Raw genomic sequence first — 12,386 nt, forward strand, 5'->3', positions numbered from 1 at the left:
ACCTATGCGAATGTCCAATATCCAATATCGATGTACAAGGTAGACATTCACTTTACAAACTTATGGGAATGTCCAATATCCAATATCAATGTACAAGACAGACTACCCATTCACTGTACAAACCTTAGGGAGTGTCCAATATCCAATATCGATGTACAAGGTAGACAACCCGTTCACTGTACAAACCTACGGGAATGTCCAATATCCAATATCGATGTACAAGGTAGACATTTACTGTACAAACCTATGGGAATGTCCAATATCCAATATCGATGTACAAGGTAGACAACCCATTCACTGTACAAACCTATTGGAATGTCCAATATCCAATATCGATGTACAAGGTAGACAACCCATTCACTGTACAAACCTATTGGAATGTCCAATATCCAATATGTATGTAAAAGGTAGACATTCACTTTGCAAACCTAAGGGAGTTTCCAATCATCATCGATGTAAAAGGTATACATTCACCACCCATGGGAATGTCCACTATCCAATATCGAAAAGGCAACATTGATATTTGCTGTACAAACCCATGGGAATGTCCATTACCCAATATCAAATCAACTTTATGCATGCTTATAATTTAATGTTAAATCCGGCAGCTCGTGCACTTTATACGTCATTGTGCTTCCATGCCACTTTGAAGCAAGTCGACAATTTTAGTGGATAGAATAGGTTTAGCTTCAGGACCGAGTCCCAACCATTGTGTACGCGGTCGGTGGCATGTTATTCTTCAACAAGGTGTTGTATAAAGTTTCCATCACATTAGCGAAGCACTGTACACTTAGCCCCGTAGCCCACTAAAGGTGACGTCAACATTATTTCTGCTCTCTCCTCGTTTTCCTTTTGTACGCTCTTCTCTCGTTCTCTCTCACTCGCTCCCCAATGCCCTTTCCCGTACCCTGACCGCATACAGTGCTTGTGATTTCTCATGCTTGTGTGTCCTACATCCCCGGGGGAGGAGGCGGTCCTTGTAGCAGCCGATGCTCGTAAACGAGCACGCACGTTTTGCCTGTTCCGCTCCGGTGACATAAATCAGACCCTTGTGCTTCGCTTGCAAGAAGTCTCAATGTTTTTTTTTCTATGCGTGTTTGCACATCATATACTTATTATACATCTTTCTGAAAATGTATTCATGTACATGAGGTATAAATATACTTTTGAAGTGGGCGGCTTCACAAGAGTCGGTACCCTAGGCTTAAACAAACTCAGTCCTCATTATCTTGTGATATCAGTGTTTCTCTTTACACGGGCATTGACTATTTCACCCGTTGTAAATCAACACTAAAAAAACACACACAGTTGCAAGGTCCGAGAATGTACCATTTTGTCATAATAGAAAAAGATCAAACATCGCTACAAAAAGCTGTTTTTTCTTTATTTAATAAATTCTACAGATATCTGTAGCGATGTGTGCTTTTTGCTATCTAAGTAAAGGCCTGTTTGTTATACCTTTAGGGAAATTATAAAATAAACAAATGTAACTAATTTAATGGGATTTCGTTTTAAATATATAAATAGGTATACGAAATTAAATGGGATTTTATTGATTATATAGCATTTTTATCATTTTCAATATTATATATTTAGGGGGGTTATCATTTTTGCCATTTGAAGAAAAAAAACATATCAAACTTTAAACCGACTTGTAGTACTGTATTCCTTAAGAGAAAAACAAACACGACGAAAAAATATTTTTTCCATACATTTAAAAATTGCCTATTCCACAAAGTTGCCATTTATCTTTAAAACCTTTTAATTCCAAGAAATGATTGTCCCCACCCCACCCTTACTTTTCAGTTATGTCTTCTCTCGATATGAAACTGATTTCATATGCAGTAATTTCTTTTCTATAACATCCTTTCTCGAATCCTAAAATTAAAAATTAAAAACAAGAGAGTGGTTTGATGTTAAATCGAATTACAAATTTGATTTTTAGCTTGTTCATTCAAAGCTCAGTTCCGGCTTTTGTGCTTTAGCATTGGTTGTCCTCATTATCAAGGAGTCTATGGGGCTTTCCAATCCAACCGAGGAATCTCAAAGTACCTCAACTTCATTCCCGTAATGTGTTTTTGGCCAGACGACTTGACTATTTTTATTCGGGGCACAAACTCAGTCGGTGCAGTCCCATACGATTTATTGATATGATGCCAATAGTCTGAATCTTACGATGAATGAGGATAATGATGTAGGGGTGTCTGTATTAAAGACACTGAACACTATTTGGTATTACTCATAATCATTTTTAACATCAAAACTTACTTGGTAATGTTATTAGTACAAAACATTGTGAGAAACGGCTCCCTCTGAAGTAACGTAGTTTTTAGAGAAAGAAGTAATTTTCTACTGAAATACTTTAATTTGATTTCGAGGTCCCGAAATCAATGACGCATCTGAAAGCACACAACTTCGTGTTACAAGGCTGTTTTTTCTTCAATTATCATCTCGCAAATGCGACGACCACTTGAGTGCAAATTTTCACAGAATTGTTATGTTGTGCATATGTTGAGATACACCAAGTGAGAAGACTTGTCTTAGACAATTACCAAAAGGGTCCAGCGTCTTTAAGATGAATATGGATGAATAATGTAGGGGAGTCTGTTTCAAAGATTGACAACCCCCCCCCCCTGTCTTACCCCTCTGTCGTAGCGAGCAGTTTGAGATCGCGGATAATCTAATATCAGTGCATCAGTTATATTTAGAGACACCTGAAGGCGAACGTGGACCTCACGACAGCCCGAGAAGACATTGGTCTCAAAAATGCAAGACACAGTATGTTGGGTTGGCTGTTGTATAAGTATGTGTACTGTCTCTGAATCAAGTTAAGGTACGCCGTTGTTACACTACTGATTATTATTTACATATCCGGTTATTTTGACGGTAAAAGAGCTCCCTTTGTAATCACGCAGAGGATACAGGTTTGCAAACGCTTTGATTCTGGGTCATTGTATAGTTTTAAAGGACACAAAACACATTGTCCACAGATTTACGTTAAACTTACACAGTTTGAAGATCATTATAAAAGAAAGCTTCCCTTCAAATATCATCTGCTGAGGTGCTGCAGTTTTTGAGACATGAGTAAAGCAATGTCTTTTAAATATTTTTTGTCTCATTGATCATGAGACGAAAAAAACAAATTGGGCATGTAAAAACGTATTGACATTATTTTTCTCGTTTCTCAAAAACTACAGCACCTCGGCAACTAATAATTTAAGGTATGCTTTCCACTATCTTTATCTTCAAACTGTGTAAGTTTAAAGTAAATCTGTGTGGACATTGTGTTTTGTGTTAGAAAAAAGTACCCGAATCCTTTTTTATTGCCAACAGATTCCCATTCATGTCCATTTTCCAAGTCAACCAGAGAGCCAGAATCTAGGTCATATATGATCCAGGAGTATTGTATTTGTATTTGCACACATTTATTTCATTGCTGCCCTACATTTAAACTTACACATTTTACAAAGTTTTATAAGTATATTCAAATTATGAGTAGTTTACAGTATACTTAGTATCTTAGGATATGAAAGTTTACAATGATTTAGATAGTTATATATTAGGAAGCTTTTAAAGTAATAAGATTGTAGGTCTGATTACACTTTATAGTTTAATAATAATATCAGATCAATACAATTGTTACACTTATCGTCCGTGTAATAAGTTTATTAAGCATTGTCACAAGAGGGCGTTGGCCTATTCAGAAAACAAAGAACAACATGGAGTGAGTGCTAGTGAGTCGCGTTGTGCGACACTCGGTGATATTTTGGACTTGATTAGTCAAAGACCTTCACAGTAATTTGTCTAGTTCCAAGTTTCCAGAGTCCTGTGAAAAAAATATCATTGGCATTATTTACTTGGGTGGGGTTCAAACCCACGACCCTTGCACATGACTCGGGAAAGTACTGAGTATACAGTGCTAACACATATCGATGTATGGGTAAAAACCAAAAATTAACATTCTTTATCCCCGATGCAAATTTAACATCTACTATAGTTCCAAGTTCAAAAAACAGCCTCTAACTATGGTCCTAGTTTTTGAAAAGGGGCCTAAAAGGTTTCCTTTTTCAGTATTGTTACCTTTAGTAAAAACGGTCACATAAAGATGATGAACGCTTTGTTACTCCACAGTTGAGTGTATCTTTTGGTTTTTTGCTGTCATGATAAGCGGTGGGTATGTTGCCCTATGTGAGTTGGTTGCGCTGTGCCACCCATCATCTATTCAAAACCCCAGTGAAATTTGGGACTTGATTGGCCAAGGACATTTTGTCAATTTAGTTTGTGTCTTGCTCCAAGTTCAAAATACAGCGAGGAATAATGATCTAAAATTATGAAAAAGGAGGTACCAAACTTGTATTATTATTACCGGTAGTAAGACAACCAAATAAAGATTATGACCGCTTTGTGACGCTACAGTTGAATGTGTCTTTCTTTGGTTCATTTTGTGGTTTGTCATGATGGTTTGTTTCGGTTTTGGTTTAAATTTTGTGTTACTTTTCTTCAAAATCTTGCGAGTTGTTCGTTTGGCTTATCCTTAACAAATCCCTATACGTGAAGCAAATTATTGTTGTACATTCTTCGAACTCAGGCCCTCAGGGCTTCGAACTCAGGCCCTCAGGGCTTTATTATCAAATATAACCCGCTTCATCAGGCTTGACCGGAAAGATTTTTGTAATAACCGATTCCTAGAAATTATGAAAAGAGCAAGCGCAACAGCCAATGTGTGTGTATATCCCTCATCTTTTAGTGATAATATTTGTTTTTGACAAAATTCTGCTAAGCTAATAGTTCCTGGGTTTTTTTTCACCGAGAATCTCTACATTGTCTCGTGGGACAGATCGGTGCTCTGTGCCCGTTGAAGACGCTCCACACTTCCTGGTAATGTGAGTTCATCCATTGTCATCAACGGAGGATATCGTGGACGCTGTTTTTTGTTTGTGCAGCTGTTGTTTCTCAAGAAATATTTTGCATATTTTGATGTAGCGTGAGGTATTTTTTGCCCGGGGAGTTTAAGATGAGTCAAGTTATGACATCACTTGGTTTTAAAAGTCGTTATCTTATCGGACGTTGATAGCAGATTTTTGTCCAGCCAGTTTTTTCAGAGATGCCGTTTGGTGTATGGGTGAACTGTTATGCAAACAAGTTACTGAACCAACAAATAACTGCAATGGATGCATACTTTTATCTGCTGGCTGAGTTATAGAACTTAGAAGCAGCAAATTTGTAAGAAGCATATTACAGCTTGCCTTATAGCAATCGCGCAACGTCGGTAGACAGTTTTGTCCAACGACCCACACTTCGTGTATCACAACTTATATATAAAAGGACAAACTAGTGAAATTTTAGGCTCAATCGGCCATCGGAGTCGGGAGAAAATAACGAGAAAACCCACCCTTGTTTCCGCACGTTTCGCCGTGTCATGGCATGGTTTTTTTTTTTTATAAATCCGTTATTCTCGATATCGAGAATTCATAATTGTTTTAATGTTTTCTCAAAAAGTAAAGAATTTCATGGAATAATATTTCAAGGAAAGTCTTTCACCATTACCTTCTGTAAACCCTGTAAGTTATTTGTAAATCTGTGAACTTTTATTTTTTGTTCTGTTCAGAAAGTATTTTATGGCTTTAAAACATTACTTGCTGAGGTGTTTTAGTTTTTGTAACGAAACTAGTTTCGTCTCAGAAGTAAACATTATTCACCAGTACTTGTAAGAACGCGACTCTCTGTAAACATCGCTCTGTGATGTCCACTTCTTTTCTTAAAATCTTGAAACATCTTCAGGAAAATTATATTGCATATATCATTGAGGTACCTCCATGCATACATCTTCATTTACAGTGAGTACGGATTTCTGTCACGACCACAAATTTGATCTACAAAAGGTATCAAAACCCTTTAGAGGCACTGGACACTATTGGTAATTACTCAAAATAATTGTTGGCATAACAACCTACTAGGTAACGAGCAATGGATAGTTGTTGATAGTATAAAACACTGTGAGAAACGGCTCCCTATGAAGTAACGTAGTTTTTGAGAAAGAATTAATTTCTCACTGAAACATTTGAATGGCATCTGAAAGCACACAACTTGTGCGACAAGTTTGTTTTCTTCTTCTATTTTTCTCTCGCAAATTCGACGACCGATCGAAGTCAAATTTTCACAGGTTTGTTCAAATGTTGAGATACACCAAGTGAGAAGGCTGGTCTTTGACAATTACCAAAAGGTGTCCAAAGCCTTTAAGTAGGTGTTGTCAAGGCACAAATGACGCGTTCATTGATCTCCCATCCAATCCAAGAACTAAGGCCTCCCTGAAGCCATTGTAGGAACACTTAGAACATCTGGGGTGCATATAATTAAAAACAGAGAAGGGTACAGAGGTCAGGGCTAACTTCAAGTCATATTTATTCACTAATCGATCTTTGATCAAGGGTTTTAGTCAACATGAACACCAATAGGTTTGGAATTCATTACCAAACATCAAACACCCCATAGGCAAAAGAAAATGCCTTGTTTGGCTGTCACTCATTGGGGGATGGTTTTCTATGAATAGAAGGATTCGTGCACCTTGTACGAGTCCATTGAAAGCACCCTCTTCAACTTCAGGTGAGTTAACCCCTACTCAAATATTGTCACAGCATTCAGAAACTGTGATGACACTGTGTACCTTGGCAAACTCCAGAGCTCTCTTTATCCCATCGTTCAGGGGTTAAAGGAACTAGACACGGTTGGTAATTGTCAAAGACCACTATTGTCACTTGGTGTATCCCGACATAATATGCATAAAATAACAAACCTTTGAAACTTTGGACTCAATTAATTGTCGAAGTTGCGAGAGAATAATGGAGGAAAAGGCACCCTTGTCTCACAAGTGTTGTGCTTTCAGATGCTTGAATTTGAAAACTCAGCTGAGGTCTCGAATTAAATTCAAATATTATTTTATATCAAATAATAAACCACAAGGGAAACTGACTGGGTACATTTTTAAATCAAATATTATTTTAGTGAGAAATTACTGCTTTCTCAAAAAATCCGCTACTTCAGAGGGAGCTGTTTCTCATAATGTGTTATACTATCAGTAGCCCTACGTTGCCCGTACCAAGTAAGTTTTTATGCGAACGATTATTTTGAGTAATATTGCAAATAGTGTCCAGTGTCTTTAAAGCAATCTCGGTACCCATGACTAAAACTGGCAAATATAAAAGTCACAGAAACGTGCAAAGGGTTCTCTTTCAGCTACTTCGTGGCCCATTGTGAGACCCGGACACCGTTACGGTGTACTTTGGCTCTGAACAAATATCGCTATGGCTTAACTTAATATTTGTCCCCCCCTATCCAAAAGAGGGACTATGTACTGTTTCATGTAGACTGTGTAATCACACAGCGTGCTGTGATTTCCATATCATGCAGAGATTCAAATTGGTATGCAGTTGGCGCTGTGGTGCCTCAAAACGAAACCCTAGTTTTCAATTACTACGCAAAAGGGATGCACGGGTGTTCATTTATGTCATGTACATGCTTTTTGAATCTTCAATCACTGTGAGGGCATGAACTTGCAACATAATGATTTGCCTCCCGTTGCTTCCACCCACTTACAGAAACATACCGTAAAAGTATACTCTTCGGCCATTTAGAATGGAGAGACCTCCACTTATGTTCTAAGAGATTCTAGAGAGGAAATGCATCAACAAGCTAGGACAATTGTTGAGCACGACCAGTAAGTACCTCTTTTTTTTTTTTTTTTGTAGAGCCCACATTTCTATAGAGTTTGTTATTTTGTGCATATTCTTTGGATTGTTTTGGAATAAACGTGGTGGGGATCTTTGGCAACTACCAAACGTATACTCTGCCTTTATAACAGGTAAACCAGAGACTACAATGATACACTGGAAATATTCATATAGTGAAACTTGAAAGCGCAATTCACTTGTCGTTGAGTGGAAATCACAACAAACTGATGACACGGCCACGACTACTGATTTCCCTGAGTGTTGTGCCTGGTTCCCACCCACACACTTCAAGGTGCGTATGCGCCTAGCATATGAACTATTTTTGCGTTTCTTTCGAATTGACAATAATTATTAAAACTTTTTTTTTCTCTTCTCTAAAAACATCCGTTGACCTCACTCTTAATATTATCGGCATGTATAACAACGCTTGTCTGTTTTGACATGCCTGCTCGATTAAACTCGTCAAATTTTCCGACTTAAAAAAAACCTGTCAAGTTTCCCTCAAAGTGCGTAGAATAAAACAACAACATCAAAATAATAGGGAAGTAATATTCATAGTCGACACAGTGGAGGAATCAGAGGTGTGTTCGAAGCACACGGTGTTATTGGCTAGGACCGCCTGTGCATCGATCGTGGAACCGGCTGGAACTGTTACTCTATACGCCGGTGTTGTCGGCAAAATGTCAGGGTGTCATTTCCGTGTAAACTGCGGGAGAAGGATTTTGATCGCGTTGAATTTCTAGAGGGTTTTGTGACTTTTTTTTCCTTTCTCTCCCTCTCTGACTCGGTTGGTTTTGTAATTAATCCACTGAGCAGATTCTGCTTTCATTTAAAGTCATATTTTGTTGTCATTGCAATATTTTAATGTTGCAATGCAGTTTTAGTCTTGAGCTAGTTTCCGTGACTTTAAAAGATGACAACATGATAAAATCAACTTGTGATGTGAGTATTTGTTGTCTGTCGGTTGATAAATTATAAGGTTTGTTTCTCTCTCTGTTGATTCCGTTAATATTCTACTGACTCTCATGTCTTTTAAAGCCATTATACACTTTCGGTAAACAGTATTGTCCAAGTCCCACACTTCGTATATCACAACTTATATATAGAATAACAAACCTGTGAAAATTTAGGCTCAATCGGTCATCGGAGTCGGGAGAAAATAACGGCGGGAAAACCCACTCCTGTTTTCGCGCGTTTCGCTGTGTCATGACATGTGTTTATAATAAATCCGTAATTCTCGCTATCGAGAATTTATATTGTTTTAATGTTTTCTCAAAAAGTAAAGCATTTTATGGAACAATATTTCAAGAGAAGTCTTTCACCATTGCCTTCTGTAAACCCTGTAAATCATTTGTAAATCTGTGAACTTTTTTTTCTGTACCGAAAGTGTATAATGGCTTTAAAGTCATATTTTGATGACATTGTAATATTCTATAATGTAACAATGCAGTTTCAGTCTTTGAGCTAGGAACTGTGACTTTAAAAAGATTTACAATAACCAAATCAACTTATAGTACTTATGTGCGTTGGTTGATAATTCAATAATTTATATTGCAATGATTGTTCAAGTATATCAAATTCAAATAAGAGTGCACTTCCCACTTCGTTAAATGGCTAGGTTTATTTTCGAAAAGTAGGTCCGCATCAATACATTAAGTTAAACATTTTAATTAAACTAGTTTTTGTCGCGTTGACTCACAATTTACATAAGAGTCAAAACAGCTATACGCTGCAAAAAGATGCTGTGTTAAAAAGCACACCACTATAGGTGTTGTCGAATACCTAAAAAGAAAATCAACATTTGCAACTAGGGTGTTAAAGACACTGGACACTATTGGTAAATTGTCAAAGACTAGTCTTCTCACTTGATGCATCTCAACAGATATGCATAAAATAACAAACATGTGAAAATTTTGTTCTGATATTAACTTCTTAATTAGTAAAAAATAAAATTAACCAATCATTTAAATAATACACCTTTAAACAAACATGGGGGTAAAACCTGTACGTACAGCTTTTAAAGGAACACGTTGCCTTGGATCGGTAGAGTTGGTCTTTGAAAAGCGTTTCTAACCGTTTGTTATAAAATGCATTGATTAGAAAGATGTTTCAAAAGTAGAATATAATGATCCCCACACATTTGCCTCGAAATTGCGTGGTTTCCTTTTACTTTGCGAATCAACACGATCGGTCATTTATGGGAGTCAAATCTTTCTAATCAATGCTTTTATAACAAACGGTTAGAAACGCTTTTCCAAAGCCCAACTCGACCGATCAAAGGCAACGTGTTCCTTTAATTTACTTTGTTACTTTTTACGCTGAATATTAAATGGACATCCTGCATCCATTATGTATAAACCACGGCGAGACCGGAGGTGATTTTTTACATTCTTAAGTGTGTTTCGTGATAGGTTAAGATGGAAAACGGTTAAACTTGTGTTATACCGCGTCCGGTGATTAAACGGCTTAGGGATTCTCAATTTCCAGTTTTTAGTCTAGCTCGCGGTTGTATTCTGTAAGTTAATGAAAATGGGGTTGATGGAGTATTTGTTGCCAACCTCCTTGATAAATTGTGGTGAAGGGTGTCTGTTTGTGACGGGAAAAATTGCAAACTTTCATTTTCACGATGCTTCTGCAGGAGGAGAGCAATTGGTGTTAATGACTAATGGGGAAGACTGTGTCTAGAATAGAGGATCGCATTCGATTCTCAATCATTCCATATTCTTGTATTGTATTTGATTTGATTTCAAAACTGAGACAAACCCCGTAACCCTGGGGAGGGTAACATCAGTATAATAACAATAGTGAAAATTTCGTATTGAAAGCTATGTATGAGTGTTTTAACACTCCTACATAGCTTTCAAACTTTGAACAAATAGCAGGGCTCTAACCTAACATCTAGACCATGGCAGGGGGCCGGGTCAGTGATTTTAGTCTTGGCCCAGTAAACTTGATGGTCTTGTGTTTTTTTCATTTGAATACTAAATACCTCATTGTGTAATGTCTTTGTGGAGAATGCTGACTGTGAATGATAATTATCTTCCTATTCTCTTTCAAGAGTGTCAAGGTACATTCATCAATTAATCAATCAATCAATCAGTCAATAAATCAATCAAAAGAAATTTTGAAAGCGCCAAAATCAAAAGTTTGCTCTAAGGTGCTGATACGGCACAAACAGATGACACCTTATTGACGGTACACCTCCTGAAACAGGTGAGCTTTCAGGAGTGTCTTATATGCAGTTTGGTATGGCTGATGTATCCTGGAAGTTGGTTCCAAATTCTGGGTCCGTATACAGAAAATGATGACATACACAAATTAATTCATAGATCTTCTCTGAGTGGTTGTTCAGATCATTAAAAGACTTCAATTCAATTATTTTACACTCTTGTAGGAAAATAGTTCAATGTGAGAATTTATCAGTACACAGTAAGGTTACATAATCCAATGCGCATATAATAAGTATACCAAGTATATATATTGTTAAACAAATAATATATAAGTAACTATGAATAAACTATGTACAAGAGATGAGCGAGAGCATGAGGCTGTTAGAGTAAGCCGAGGCTTGTAGAAAACAGTTTCAACAGACAAACAAACAAGCAGGATCACGAAACAAGGACAAGACAGACAGACAATACGAACACTGATACTGCAACATGATGACGACAACGAATTAAAATACCAGGCTAACTTTCGTGAACAACTAGCCATGTATAGTGTTGTGTACTCTCCCCAAATATTCGAACCATGTATGTCAGGTTAGCATAAACATATGCGGGTTCGAGCAACGACCCAGAGATTAGGGTTCGAGGGTGTTTACCTTAAACCTTCAGAATTCTGTTCGTCTAGTCTATCTCCATAGGGGGTCACTTTAGCAAGGGCAGGGCAGCCGATACAAGCCCATTACAACACATGGTTTCTGTGATCGACTACTACCAATAAATAATCAATTGAGACGGATATAATGCGGTAGAGCAACTACAATCGATCTATCAGATCATTATGACAATAGCAAATGACGGAGGATGAACGACCGCTGTCCTTGTACACCCCCCGCCCCTTCCAACTCCAAGCCGGCCACGAACTCAGGGGGACAAACTGTGATCACAATACGGGACCAATTTTCTTACAGAGTTTGAAGACACTGGACACTATTGGTAATTGTCAAAGACCAGTCTTCTCACTTGGTGTATCTCAACATAAAATAACAAGCCTGTGAACATTTGAGCAAGATTGGTCGTCGGAGTTGCGAGATAACTGTGAAAGAAAAAAACACCCTTGTCACACGAAGTTGCTTTCAGAATCAGATGCTTTATTTCGAGACCTCAAATTCTAAATCTGAGGTCTCGAAATCAAATTCGTGGAATATTACTTCTTTCTCGAAAACTACGTCACTTCAGAGGGAGCCGTTTCTCAGAATGGTTTATACTATCAACCTCTCCCCATTACATCTACTCGTTACCCCAAGTGAGGTTTTATGCTAATAATTGTGTTCAGTAGTTACCAGTAGTGTCCAGTGCCTCTAAACCGAACACGCCTAACGAATCTATACCGGTCATTAAAAAAAAAAACTACATACTTAAAGTCCAGGTCAATCTAAGAATTCTTAGATGTGTTCAACAAAAGCCAAACTGAAGATGTGTTTTTAGAGAGTTT

At 37.5% G+C, this 12,386-nt stretch overlaps 1 protein-coding gene across 1 annotated transcript in view; it reads left to right on the forward strand.

Moving 5' to 3' along the window:
* Nucleotides 1-7,443: 7,443 nt before the first annotated feature.
* Nucleotides 7,444-12,386, forward strand: part of LOC139940711 (D(1) dopamine receptor-like) — a 55,021-nt gene continuing 50,078 nt past the window's right edge. The window contains exon 1 of the mRNA XM_071937076.1: nucleotides 7,444-7,714. The gene's annotated coding sequence lies outside the window, so the exon portion shown is untranslated. The remainder of the gene's footprint in view (nucleotides 7,715-12,386) is intronic.

Source organism: Asterias amurensis, chromosome 8 (assembly GCF_032118995.1).
Source record: "Asterias amurensis chromosome 8, ASM3211899v1".
Classification (NCBI taxonomy): Eukaryota; Metazoa; Echinodermata; class Asteroidea; order Forcipulatida; family Asteriidae; genus Asterias; species Asterias amurensis.